This window comes from Theropithecus gelada, chromosome 1 (genome assembly GCF_003255815.1).
Source record: "Theropithecus gelada isolate Dixy chromosome 1, Tgel_1.0, whole genome shotgun sequence".
NCBI lineage: Eukaryota > Metazoa > Chordata > Mammalia > Primates > Cercopithecidae > Theropithecus > Theropithecus gelada.
In genome coordinates, this window is record NC_037668.1 from 148,646,833 (window position 1) to 148,660,395 (window position 13,563).

General features: G+C 38.7%; 1 protein-coding gene across 9 annotated transcripts in view; it reads left to right on the forward strand.

Moving 5' to 3' along the window:
- Positions 1 to 13,563, forward strand: part of ESRRG (estrogen related receptor gamma) — a 641,686-nt gene that overhangs the window by 137,584 nt on the left and 490,539 nt on the right. For 2 of the 9 annotated variants that reach the window (XM_025358727.1, XM_025358791.1), the window contains exon 2: positions 1,646 to 2,117. The exons of the other annotated variants lie outside the window; for them this stretch is intronic. The gene's annotated coding sequence lies outside the window, so the exon portion shown is untranslated. The remainder of the gene's footprint in view (positions 1 to 1,645; positions 2,118 to 13,563) is intronic. 9 annotated transcript variants of the gene reach the window in all.

A 13,563-nucleotide genomic window follows, 5' to 3' on the forward strand; every position in this document is an offset into this window, starting at 1 on the left:
CTTTCTTTCTTTCTTTCTTTCTTTCTTTCTTTCTTTCTTTCTTTCTTTCTTTCTTTCTTTCTTTCTTGACAGAATCTCGCTCTGATGCCCAGGCTGGAGTGCAGTGGCAACATCTTGGCTCACTGCCAGCTTTGCCTCCTGGGTTCAAGTGATTCTCATGGCTCAGCCACCACAGTAGGTGGAATTACAGATGTGCACCGCCACGCCTGGCTAATTTTTGTATTTTTAGTAGAGACGGGATTTCACCATGTTGGCCAGGCTGATCTGAAACTCCTGGCCTCAAGTGATCCACCAGCCTCGGCTTCCCAAAGTGCTGGGATTATAGGTGTGAGCCATGATGCCCAGGTGTTCCTTTCTTTAAAAAAAAATTATAATGGCGCCAAACTTATTAGCAGTTGGAGATTTGAGCTGGGATTGTGAAGGGCCATTTCCATGTGCTGAACTGGCTTAAGCTATCAATTCTTGTCCACTCACTTTTGATGTACAAATGACTTTCAATGTAAAGAGATTTTAAAACAAAAGTCTGGTCATTCTCTCTGTTCAAAATGCTGGTATGGTTCTCCATTTCCTTCAGTAAAAGTCAAAGTCTTTGTAATATCCAAGAAAGCCTTTTGTGAACTGGCGCCTACCTCCTCCCTGACCTCCACTCTGACTCCTCTCCTCTCATTATTTCTGCCCCAACCACCCTGGCCTCCTTGCTATTCCTTGAGCTTACCAGACTTGCCCCTGTCTTAGGGTCTTTTCATTGGCTGTTTCCTCTACTTGAAATATTCTTTATATATATTTCATGATCAACGCCTTTTGTAATTTAAGTCTTTTCTCAAGTGTTACATTTTCAATGAGGTCTATACCCACTACCCTATTTAAACCTAAAACAGTGAACATGAGACCAAATATGTGTTCAAAAATTGTGTGTGATTGAATGAAGGAATTATTCATGGAGGAACAGGGAAAAGCTGCGGCTGCTTTTTACTGCCTGAGGCAGGTTGGTATCATCCACTTGACTCATTTTCAGACTCCGGTGCTTGCAAAGGGTCTCTAAAGACAGTAATCAAGTGTGGATTTGCTTTATTTCTGTGGGAGAGTTCCTGCCATTCAGAAATCAGCACTACATCCATTCCTATATTTTCACAGAGTTCCAACATAGAAAAAAAGAACCAAAGAAAAGAAGGCAGCTTCCACTAAGGTGTATGATAGTAGACAGGCTGATATTACTTAAAGGAAGAAATTAGTTGAACCATTTCTGTAGACATTAGACAAATTGTTTCACTCAGAGTTAAAAAGCAGCTTGGGAGTATTAAAGTATACGGTGCTTGTATGCACTTATGATGGTCTTAGCTTATGATCTTATATCACTTTTATTTCTCCATTAAATCAAGATGTATCTCATTGAGGCCACCATCCTACATGACACAGCAGGGTTTATTTTGGTACTGGTGAACGGAATTGTCCCTGATTGAATGGAAAAGTGTATCTGTCTTTAACATGTGCATAGTGTGGATAGCTGAAGTTTCAGTTGGCATGGAAGTCTATGCAACAGAAACAGAGTGCATAGGCCCTTGCTCCATGAGACCAATGCTTTGCTGAATGCCTGCCCTTTCTAAACATGAAGCCATGTCTTGCCTTTTTTTCTGTGTGTTTCCAGTGACAATGTTGCTACATGGTCCTTCACTTGGAGTTAGTGCAACAAGGAGACATCTGAGCTTAAAATTTATGAAACATCTAAAGAAATCAAGCTTTATATAGGATCACCGTTGTGGCTTGAATTGTGTTTCCCCAAAAGATATTGAAGTCCTAACCACCTCCCTATACCTTACAATATGGTCTTTATTGGAAGTAGGGTCTTTGCAGAAGATCAAGTTAAGATGAAATCATTTAATTGGGCCTTAGTTCGATATATCTTGTGTCCTTATAAAAGGGGACAATTTGGACACAGGGACAAGGGGAGAATGCCACATAAAGGTTAGAGTTATGCTGCCATACGCCAAGGAACTCCAAAGATTCCTGGCAAGCCACTAAAAGCTAGGAGAGATTCATGGAACAGAGTCTCCCTCATAGACTACCAAAGGAATCAACCCTGCTGACATCTTGATTTCAGACTTCTAGCCTCCAGGACTGTGAGACAAATTTCTGTTTCTTAAGCCACTGGCTTGTGGTACTTTATTATAGCAGCCCTAGCAACCTAATACAATAACTGTTCACTTAGGTATAATAAGGCAAGCATTAAGTAGCATTCAGATGACAACAGAGCACTCTACTTAGTACATTTTACATGTAAAAAATCTTGGGGATAAGCAAAGATGTATGAAATAGATTATGCTCATGTAATGAAGTCATTGTTTAGCCCACATTTCCATGGAATGCTTATTAATTAACAATAGCTTGATACTGGTATATCTGATACAGAATAACAGTAGATACTGTTTGAGAATTGGAACGGAAGCATTAAGAGTTTCCCCTTTTAGAAGCAAACATGGGAATAGTCACATCTAACCTTTTCACATTGAAGATGCAAGGGTTGAGTGGTTTGCCATGGTCAGAACGCAGAAGCTAGGAAGGAGGTTTATCAGTTTATCTCTGAATCAATCTGAGATTCTAAACCACCCTTTCTGAAAAACAAACAAACAAAAAAAACTACATGTCTTCTCACAAACGATGAATCATCACAGAGTAACTAATCAACCAATGTTTGCTGAACGAATAAGCAAATCTACAGATTTTTCAGCCAGGGTGTTGGTAAAATACTGGATCTTTTTTAGTTTTTAAATCCATGTCAAATACCTCTTGAACTAGGAAGAAAAATGAGAAATTTGGAGTCAGACAGACCTGGGATGGGCTTGAACCCCAGTGTATCCACACCAGCTATGTAAAGTTGGTTTAATTAGCTCCTCCAAGTCTCAATCACATCCTCTCCATAACAGAGAAAAAAAACCTTGAAAATGTATTGTAAATATGAGATAATGTATGTAATGTACTGAGCACAGTTCCTAGCATATATGTGCTTGATGAAGAGTGCTCTTTTGATTTAAGTATCCTTATGGATAGTACCCATAACAACAATATCTTTACATACACCTAGACTATGCTGCCACTGTGGCAGGTGCATATGAGTTGGCTTTGTAAAAATAATGATAAGATGTGAACCCAGTTTCAGCTCTTGTCTTCTCCCAGTCCTCCTTTAACACAAGAACTGGGCATACAGATTCAGGTAATTGGGGCTGGGCATGCAGTCTGTGGTCCAGAGAGAGTAAAACTAAATAGTTCACCCAAGCCACTGATCCACAGCCTTCTCTTTTCTGACACTTTGTTGTATTCAAGCCCAGGAGAGTCACAAATAATCACAAGAAAGAGGACCATGCTGTGTGTGATTACCTCAGTAGTATACAGAAGTGGCACACTAGCTCCAGCCTATGGTTCATGGGTTACATGAACCATGGAAATGTGAATGTCCATGTTTTGTTATCTTTTCTGAAATCTCATTCAAAGTGTGGACATCACCCAGCTGCTCTCAATGGTCATTTATAATTTTGTTATAAGATTTTATAAATTGTATAAATTTGTTGAAATGTGTTATGAATCCGTTTATATTCTTCTTACTTGTCCAATACCTTGGAATTTATGAGATATAGAATTTTATCTCATGCTGTGTGAAGGAATATTTCTAATTATCTCTTATAAATAACGATTACGGTTATCCTCATATATGCACATTGCTGAGATTAAAATCACTGAAAACTGATTCTTAATTGTGATAACAGAAATAACAAAATGTAAGCAAAATGCTAAATTATGTAGGGATAATTAAATGATAACAACATTATAAGTGGATTTATATTTGCAAAAAAGAAGTAATGTCTAGATAAAATATGCCATCGTGCCATCTTCAAAGCCTATTTTTAGACTGCTATCACTCCATGAAATGAGGATGGTATAACATCATGATAATATGATTGTCCAATGTTTGTGGGCAAACAACACTGGCAAAAGTGTAGAGAAAGCATGTTGTTAACATTCAAAATTTCATTTTTAGTTTCTTTTGTCTTTTTATTTGTCTAACTTTTTCCTGCAGCTTTAAGAAGTAGAGAATCATAGATAATGTTAATATCTGTTTTCAAATAAAACATGTATTTTACATTTTAGGTGTTTAGTGCTTCTTGCATTTTATTATCAGAAACAATGGCTTGAAAACAGCATCTTTGTTTCACAAGAGGTTAGCTGCTTCTACTTGAAATCACAATCCTTTGTGATTTTAAAATTAGCTCCTTAGCCAGAGCTATGATGTCACCAAGGTGCAGAAGAAGCAGTAGTAAGTAGCAAGTGGATCAATCCTTAGTAAACAAAGATCCTGTTTTCATGCAAATATCTTTCATGATTAAAAAAGGGAAGAAAAAAATCCCTGAGCATGGGTGAAAGAGTTATTGGTTCTACATTTTTAGAGAAATTGCTGAAAGCGATTTAGCCATGCAAACTAATGACCTTTACAGTTCTCTCAAGGTTAATGGGGTCCAGGAAAATGGTAATGTAATAATTTGGGTTCCTTGGATGTCCCAGTGACTTGGCTGTTCCTTATATTTGCTAGTATTGTATGGTGGAGGAGAATAGTGTTCATTATAAAATGTATTTGGAATCCTCTGTCCCTATTTTAAACCCTTTTCCGTATAGAATAGCAAAAGTATTTAGGAAAGATGACCTCAGTGGGAAACTTTGTAAATTCTCTATTCAAATTAAGTAGGAAGCTAAAATTTGTAGCAAAAATGTAAAATAGTAAACAGACTTTATTACAGAAAACCTATAATGTAACAACTCAAAGTCTAAGACATTCATAACTAGGAAACATCAAAGGTTGGGGACTCAGTAGAACCATGCTGCTGCAATATGTACCTTAAAGGCCTCCCTCATGGGCAAAGGGAAGCTGTTCATGCTTTTTCTGTACAGCTGGGGAGGAAAAGCCAGACATTGGTCTGTTTCACTGCATGCCAGGCTGCTAAATGAAGTGGCTGCTAGTTCCTTGCAGGAGTATCCTGCTAGCGGCATGTTCTGCAGGGTTGCCTTTAAGGAGCTCTTGAGAGGCCAAGTGTTTTGGTGTTATCAAGAGGGGCTCATTATACCGAGGGAATCAATTTAGAATGACTTTAATGGGATTGGGAGTCAAACTGCAGTATAGCCCTATGACAAAGAGAATTTAAAGTACCCTGTATTTATTATGCCTTTCTCTCTTTAATTATGTCTGTCTTTAATATTCTACTGTTAGCTCCTTTAATGTTTTTCTTCTCCACATTTTTGGCATTTTTATGATTTGCAGTTCCATTCTAAATGGGCACATGTCATAATGTCATCTAATTCTATTGAGAAAAATGCCCCTGTTTCCTGTGGCTTTTGGCCAAGGCATACTATTACTTTTGATTTTGATTTTTTTTTTTTTTTACAGATGATGTAGCCTGTGCAATATAAAGTAAAAGATTCTTTCCAACTTGCAAAAGATATTTAATGCTTTCTTTTGCAGTCTCCTTGGGACCATAGGTTGTGCGCCTTACAGTCAAATTCTTAACACCTAATATAGTGTCTGCTGGCCCACTGAGAGTGCTTAGTGAATATTGGCTGAATGAATGAATGAATGAATGAATAAATGATATTAGCATTCAGATTATTCTTAATATTGCTATAATAGTGTTTTGCTCTCAATTTACAGCGTTAGGGGAGGACTCAGCACTTTTTGAGTATAATGAATACAGTATTGTGAATATATAATGTGGTAGACTAGAATCAGATTGTAAATATTTTCACCTTTTTTTGGCTACTCCTTGACTCTTTCTCACCTTTATTTCTCACCTTCATTTATTCACTTATTTATTCAGCTTTCAAAATAAGGCCCCCAGTGTGCATAAATTACTATATTCCGTTTCCCCCTTTCCTTCTTTTTGCCTATTGTTTTTCACTTTTTTTCTCCTCTGGTTTATCTATACTGTTACCTATCTTCTCTGTTTTTCCTCCTCTCATCCCCTTACCCTGTCCATTCTTCCCATTTCCATTCCTTGTTTTCCTTTAATACTTACCATTTCTACTTCCAGTCCTCTGCATATACACTTTTAATACTATCCTTTTAAAATATAGCATATCATCTTATCTAACTCTTCCTGCTCTCTTCCTTCTTTTCCTTCTCTGTAAAGTCCAAAGAAGCAGAGACATAGTCATCGAAGAAATTATCCTAGACTCTTCCCCCTCAATCAAGAAAGGTAATCAAGAAAGGTTATTACTTGATTTTCCTTAGTAACCCACATTTTGAATCCTGGAGAAATGGAGAATCTCCATTTCTGCTGTCCTGTACTTTATATGCATAGGAGTGAATGGCAAGAAAGAAAACACTAGAATGGGATCAGGACACAAGCTAGTTTATGATAGAACAAAAAGAATAGGACAAAATGTAGACAGGAGATAGAGGAAATTGTGTAAGCAATTCTTAAAATTCTGACCTCATTGATTTATTCATATTATTGGAATCTAGATATTAGTAACCAGGGACTTGACAGTGAGTAAGATTCAGATTCTGCCTGAAGGAGATACTAGTATAGGTGAAAAGATAGGGCTGTAAGAATAACACCCAACCTAGAACTTGGAAGGACCAGGATACCCTCGGGCAGAAATAACAGCTAGTTTGAGTCAGGAAGGGTAATTTAACAGTAACTAGGGAAGTGGAGGAAAGCAGCCATTCATGCCTAGCCACTGGAAGCATGCTCCTTAGTGAAGGAGCTCACAGGGTGAAATCCTAAAAATCTTATTGGCTAAGCTAAGAAGTAGGAACGTCATCCTGAAGTCAATGGAGAGCCACTGAAGGGTTTGAAGCAGAGGAGTGACATTTTGGAGAGACACTCTGGTAGGATCATGGAGAATGAATGGAGGAAAACCACAGACAGGTGACAGACAGTGAGGAAGCTGTTGCAGTCATCAAGGTGGGAGATGATGGTGGCCTTCCCTAAGGTAGTGATGATGCAAATAAGCGATGAATTCAGGGTATGCAAAGAGAATAGAAGGACAGGCCATGCTTATATACTGGATGCAAGAGATGAAGGAGGAGCAGGGGTCAAGAATGGCATTTGGTCTCCTGAGTCCTGAGGAAAGGTTCTATTTCGGAAGAGTTATCTCAGTTTCTTTGATCTTTAAGTGCAGGCTAGTGTTCCTAAAAGCTTCCAGATTGACATCCCTGAAGACGAATGCCATCTTCTGTTTCATCACAGTGAACAGCAAAGCTGGCTCGTGATGGTGCTCTCTTCTGTGTGTAGAAATCTGCACAGCAAAAGCAGGATCACTGAGGGTTTTAAGCATATTTAGAAGTTGTTGAACGGGACCGGGCGTGATGGCTCACACCTGTACTCCCAGCACTTTGGGAGGCCGAGGTAGGCGGATCACGAGGTCAGGAGATTGAGACCATCCTGGCTAACACGGTGAAACTCCGTCTCTACTAAAAAATATACAAAAAATTAGCCAGGAGTGGTGGCGGGCACCTGTAGTCCCAGCTACTCAGGAGACTGAGGCAGGAGAATGGCATGAACCCGGGAGGCGGAGCTTGCAGTGAGCCGAGATAGTGCCACTGAACTCCAACGTGGGCGACAGAGCGAGACTCCATCTCAAAAAAAAAAAAAAAAAGAAGAAGAAGAAGAAGAAGTTGTTGAACGGTTAGGACTGAATTGAGTGTTATCAAATACAAGGCTAAAATACACTTTTTTACTGTCTCTTATGGATGAGCACAATCAAAGTAGTTGTACCAGGATATGTGTGTGTGTTTACACATGTGGGTTTATATGTGTGTGCAGTCACATGTATCCGTGTGTGTGTGTTTTTGTGCAGATAGCATCCCTTCTGGGTCCCCCATCACTGGGAGGGTCTCCTTTAATGCCTCCAAGATGATGGTTGGTATTTTTAAAATGCGTCCTCGTTACTAGAGAGGAGCTACTAACTCATCTTCCACAAAAGTAAGCCAAACAATTGTCAGTTGAAATGATTTTTTTTTTTTCACTGCTTAATGTCTAGACAAAATTTGAACTGGTGACTTCAAAGTGAGTGACTCTATAGCCCATTAACAGTCCCCTGAGACATGTAATCTACTTTAAAGATACATTTTAAATAACCTACTATGGAAAATGTAGTTAGCAAGCTCAGAGATATGCTTACATTTAAGAACTCTCAGATATGCACTTACAGATTTTTTTAAAAGTCTTTGCAAGGAGTAAAATGAGAACGAAAGGGATGAATCATTTTATTAGAGCAATTAAAACATTGGCTCCTGTTTTCATCCATCATATTCATGATATAAAAATATATTAGAGAAAAAGTGATATTTACCTGGAGATAAAATTTGAAGTATAAGGAAGATAAAAGTCCATTTTTCTGAAGAAGTAACTGAAAAATCTGCTATAGGTTATAATTCAGGCAGAACCTCATCATTATGGACCAGGAGGTGGAGTGAGATCATTGTGGAACAGGAGCCAGAGTGAGCGCAATCTCTACCCAATATTTTTTGAGCCACAAACGTAGCCAGGAGTGAGTCATTCAACAGGGTACCTCAGAGGTGGAGGGTCTTGGATATAAATGGGGAAGACTGCGGTACGGGAAGATCTGTCACCTTAACCTTGGATCTGCCCTCATCATCTCTGGGTGAGTTCAAAGTAATCAACATATCTGATTCCGGTCTCTGCCTTAGGCCACGTCCACACTGCAGGGATGCTTCAGGTGACTCAGAGATGGTTCTTAAATCCAACTATCTCCGCTCCCAAACTCCAAATGATATAACCTTTTCTTCTTGGGTTGCATATAAGTTATATAAAAGTAGCATGGGAAATGATTAATAAGTGTGGATTTTGCTCATTGTGTTTCCCTGAAAATGGGCAAGTGAAGAGAGAAGTGGAGATTTCAGTTGTACCATAGAAAGGTAGGAGAAGGAGGGAGAAGGTGAGGGAGGAGGGCTTTCTCTCACCTTTTTGTTTATTCAACACGTGTTTGCATGAGGTACCAGGAAGAGTATGAGACTTAGAGAAACGTAGGTTCAATTTCTTGTGGCTAAGTGTACCACTTTGCAGAGTTGTTTTAAAGTGTGAATCAAATAACTCATTCATTCATTCATTCATTCATTCATTCATTCATTCATCAACTACTTACTGAATATCTACTAATTGCTAAATATCCAAGAGTAAACAATGAAGTTAAAACTCCTACTTTTGTGAAACTTACATTCGGGTTGGTAGAGCTAAACCTAGTAAACAATTAAAACAAATATATCAGTGGGTGGATGATAAAACAAGGTGAGGAATGAGAGGGATCAAATCGTGATGATGTTTCAGATGGTGATTATAGGAAGCCTCTTTGATGTGGGAGGTGACGTTGTGTGGTGACTTGCTGAACAAAGAGGGAAGGACATAATGAGGCATCTGGCACCATGGTTAGCACTTAATTAATGGTAACTATTGTTATAATCACTGTCATCATAATCTTTGATAATAATGGTATACATTAAGCCTGCATGTGCTTTGTAAATTTTGGGAATCTGTAAAGTATTATAGGGAGTTTGGTTTGAAGCACACTTATGTTGGAATTTGATATCTATGTTTATACATAATTTTTATTTTCAGTCACAGTTTAACTTTGGAGATATCTAATAATGTTAAAGGAAAATCAACAAAAGCTGAGTGTTTTGTGTGGTTAAATATCTTACAACTTTCTCCCCCATCGATACAATTAAACAAACATTTTTTGATCATTTACTTTGTGTCAGGCACTATGCTGGGTACTGGGGAACAAAACAATGTAAAATAAAATCTTTGCCTTCAGGAAGCTTATAATCTGATTTTATCTCTAGTAATTCAAGACTCTTGCACTATTTGTTTTAATAGAACTTGCAGGAGGGATTCAGATGCTGACAAGGCTCTGAGAGTTTAGGAAAAACAAGTTGCATTTGAGTGTTAACTTTGATGTTTGTATAGTTTTATAAAATATGTAAGAGGCTTTTCCATTAGCGAATAAGACTTTCAAAAAGCTTTCAAAATCACATGTCATAAGTAGTTAAATATCACTGAAGGGGAGTCACAAAGACTGACAGCTTGGAAGCTTAAGCACTGTATGTGGTTTAGGATGTGTGACTAAGGTGAAACCCCTATTCCCATCTTAATTGAGATTATGTAGGTCCAACCAATTCGTTTGGTCTGAAAAATCCAGACTACATGGGAATCCAAATTCAACTTGGCAACCCCTTATTATTTTTTGGCCTCTGAAAGCAGCATTTCACACATTGTCTGGTAAAGGTTAGGGATGAAAAATCACAGCCCATGTGTATCCCAAGATGGAATGAAGTGGAACTTGGGCAAAGTGATTTACAACAGAGACACACGTACCTATGTTGCACATTTAGTGGCACAGGTAAAACATGCCTGCAAATTACTTTCTAGGGAGAATTCATGTTTGTTTTCAGAATCTGTAGTTTACTTTGGGACCAGACATGGCATGGATTCAGAGGCCTATTCTAACCTTCTCTAACATGACCATGGCTTATCACCCTCTACCTCCATTTCCTGTTTCTTGTTCTTCTAGGAATATTCTATCCCATCCCATCCCATCCCATCCCATCCCATCCCATCCCATCCTGTCCCATCCCAGCCTATCCTATTATGTAGTTCTCTAATGGGAAATTAGCTATTTCCCCCATTAGATGTGTAAACCTCATGAGGCGGACACTTTGTCTTGTTCATCTGTTCATCCAGTGCTTGGCCCAGAGTAGGCTCCCAATGAATATATGCTGAGTTAATATGTTTTAGCAATGATGGATGATAACAGCAGCAGCAGCAGCACCAATAACAAAACCCTTGGTATTCCCTAGAGGTTGGCTGAGGACAGGAAAAATCCTGTGACATCAGAGTAAAGATTCTATGTTGGTTTCAATGGCACAGTATTAGCGCTCTTTATAGCAACAGTCCCCAACATTTTTGGCACCAGAAACTGGTTTTGTGGAAGACAGTTTTACCACGGATGGGTGGGGGATGGTTTTGGGATGAAACTGTTTTACCTCAGATCATCAGGCATTACTTAGATTATCATAAGCAGCATGCCAACTAGACCTCTCGCATGAACAATTCATAATAGGGTTTATGCTTCTATGAGAATCTAATGCCACTGCTGATCTGACAGGAGGCAGAGCTCAGGTGGTAATGCTCACCTCCCTGTCACTCACCTCCTGCTGTGCGACCAGTTTCCTAACAGGCCACGGGTTGTATATGGGGTGGGGTGTATATGGGGTGGGGTTGGGGGGCAGTTGGGGACCCCTGCTTTATAGGACCACATGAAATAGCAATACAGTACAGTTGACCCTAGAACAATGCAGAGTTGAAAATCCACCTATAACTTTTTTACTCCTCTAAAACGTCACTACTAACAGCCTACTGTTGACTGGAAACTTTAAAATAAAATAAACAGTGATTCAACACCTATTTTGTAGGTCGTGTGTGTTATATACTGTATCCTTACAATAAAGTAAGCTAGAGAAAAGAAAATGTTATTAAGAAAATCATAAGGAAGAGAAAATATATTTACTATTTGTTAAGTGGAAGGAGATTATCACAAAGGTCGTGACTCTTGTCATCTTCACATTGAGTAGACTGAGGAGGAGGAAGAGGAGGAATTGGTTTTGCTGTCTCAGGGGTGGCCGAGATGGGAGAAAATCCGCATATAAGTGGACCCATATAGTTTAAGCCCATGTTGTTCAAGGGTCAACACTAAATGAAATTAACTCTTTGACTCTTTTTGCTAAACTTTATGATACAAAAAGGTACTATGCACCAAATGTTTAATGTATATATATATAAATGGGGCTAAAATGTTGTTTGCATTGATTATTTTTAAAGTTATATGCTTTTTACTTTAAAAAATATTTTTGAAATTTGGATAAGTGGTGCTATTATTCAACTTTAACAATAGGACTCATTGGTTCAGTTTGCAAAACATCCATTTTTTAGGGTTGGGGAACACATTGATCAGCATCCATTGTTCTAGAAACGTTATATTTGCCTGTCATGCCATCCCTCACTGTCCCCACTGTGAAAATCTGAATAGTTTGACCCAAGAGTAGAACCATGTTGGACAAATTTCTGGTGGCATTCCTTTATGAGTTCAGACAATTTTTTGACTCTAAAGAATTATTGGGTGTAACAGAGAATTTCTCGGTGTTCCTGTAGGTCATTATGTAGCTTCTTAACCATCCACATCTCAACTAAGACACATTATAAAAAGCTGCGGATTATCTTTCTCTGTCTCCTCCCCCATGCACACTATTCATGTAAACTAAAGCCAAACCACTCATTTTAGAGAGTAAAGTTAGGAGCCCATTGAAACATACCAGCAACTAGTGATACCAAAGAACTTTCTTCTCACCAGGAGTTTCCAGTGGAAAGTGCCTTGTAAATACCTATTGCTGAGCTATAGGTAGAAGTCAGTGGGAACCAAGTCATATTACCTGGAAACAGGAAGCTGCAGGGACACACTTTTTCTCTGAATATGAAGGAAAATGTAAGCCATCACTGAGCTGTTTGACATAGGTGAATAATAAGTACATATCAGAATAGGAAATTGCGTGAAGGAAGTTTGGGGCTGTATTTAAATACACACATGTATATACATGTTATCAAAAATCTGGGGTTGAGTTTTTTGATTGATGGAATCCTTGAAAGCCTATTTTCACCTATTGGTTGATGATTTCAACTGGAGAAAACATGATTCATTAGATAAATTTATAAATCATCCCCACTTCTTTTTTTTTTTTTTTTTTTGAGACAGAGTCTCTCTTTATCAACCAGACTGAGTGCAGTGGCAACATCATGGCTCACTGTAGCTCCATTGATCCTCCCACCTCAGTCTCCTGAGTAGCTAGGACTACAGGTAAATACCACCATGCCCAGCTAATTTTTGTGTTTTTCTTAGAGATAGAGATGGGGTTTTATCATATTGCCCAGCCTAGCCTTAATCTCTGGGGCTCAAACAATCCACTCGCCTCAGCCTCCCAAAGTGCTGGGATTCCATATGTGAGCCACCCACATCTCCCTTTTTGAATAAAAAGACACTGATATCTAGTGTTGAGTTTTATTGCATGAAAAATTACCCACTCCAGAATTTTCAGACAGGTCATTAAATACAAACAATAGGCACTTGTACTTGTGTGGGTAAGAAAGGCTCTATCTCCAACATCTGCCTTTCAGGTCTCATGGTGGAAGTGTGATTGTTGCAATCTCAATTAAAGGGCTATGGCTGTAGTTGACTGTCATCCATTTTAGTGGACTAGAAAACTTGAGGTACTTCAAAACATGAGGCACTTTCATTTTCTTTAGGCACGTTTATTTTCTCTTTCAGTTTTGTCTGAATTCATGATAGACATTCTCCTTGGGGCTGCGGTAAATGACTCAGGTTAAAGCCCAGAAGTGTCCATTGCTGCTGTCTGAAAGGCATGAATCATCTAGCAAGATATCTAGAGTAACACTTGAAGGTACCAGAATCTAAGCCGGGGAAATAGACAAATATGGTATTACCAAACTC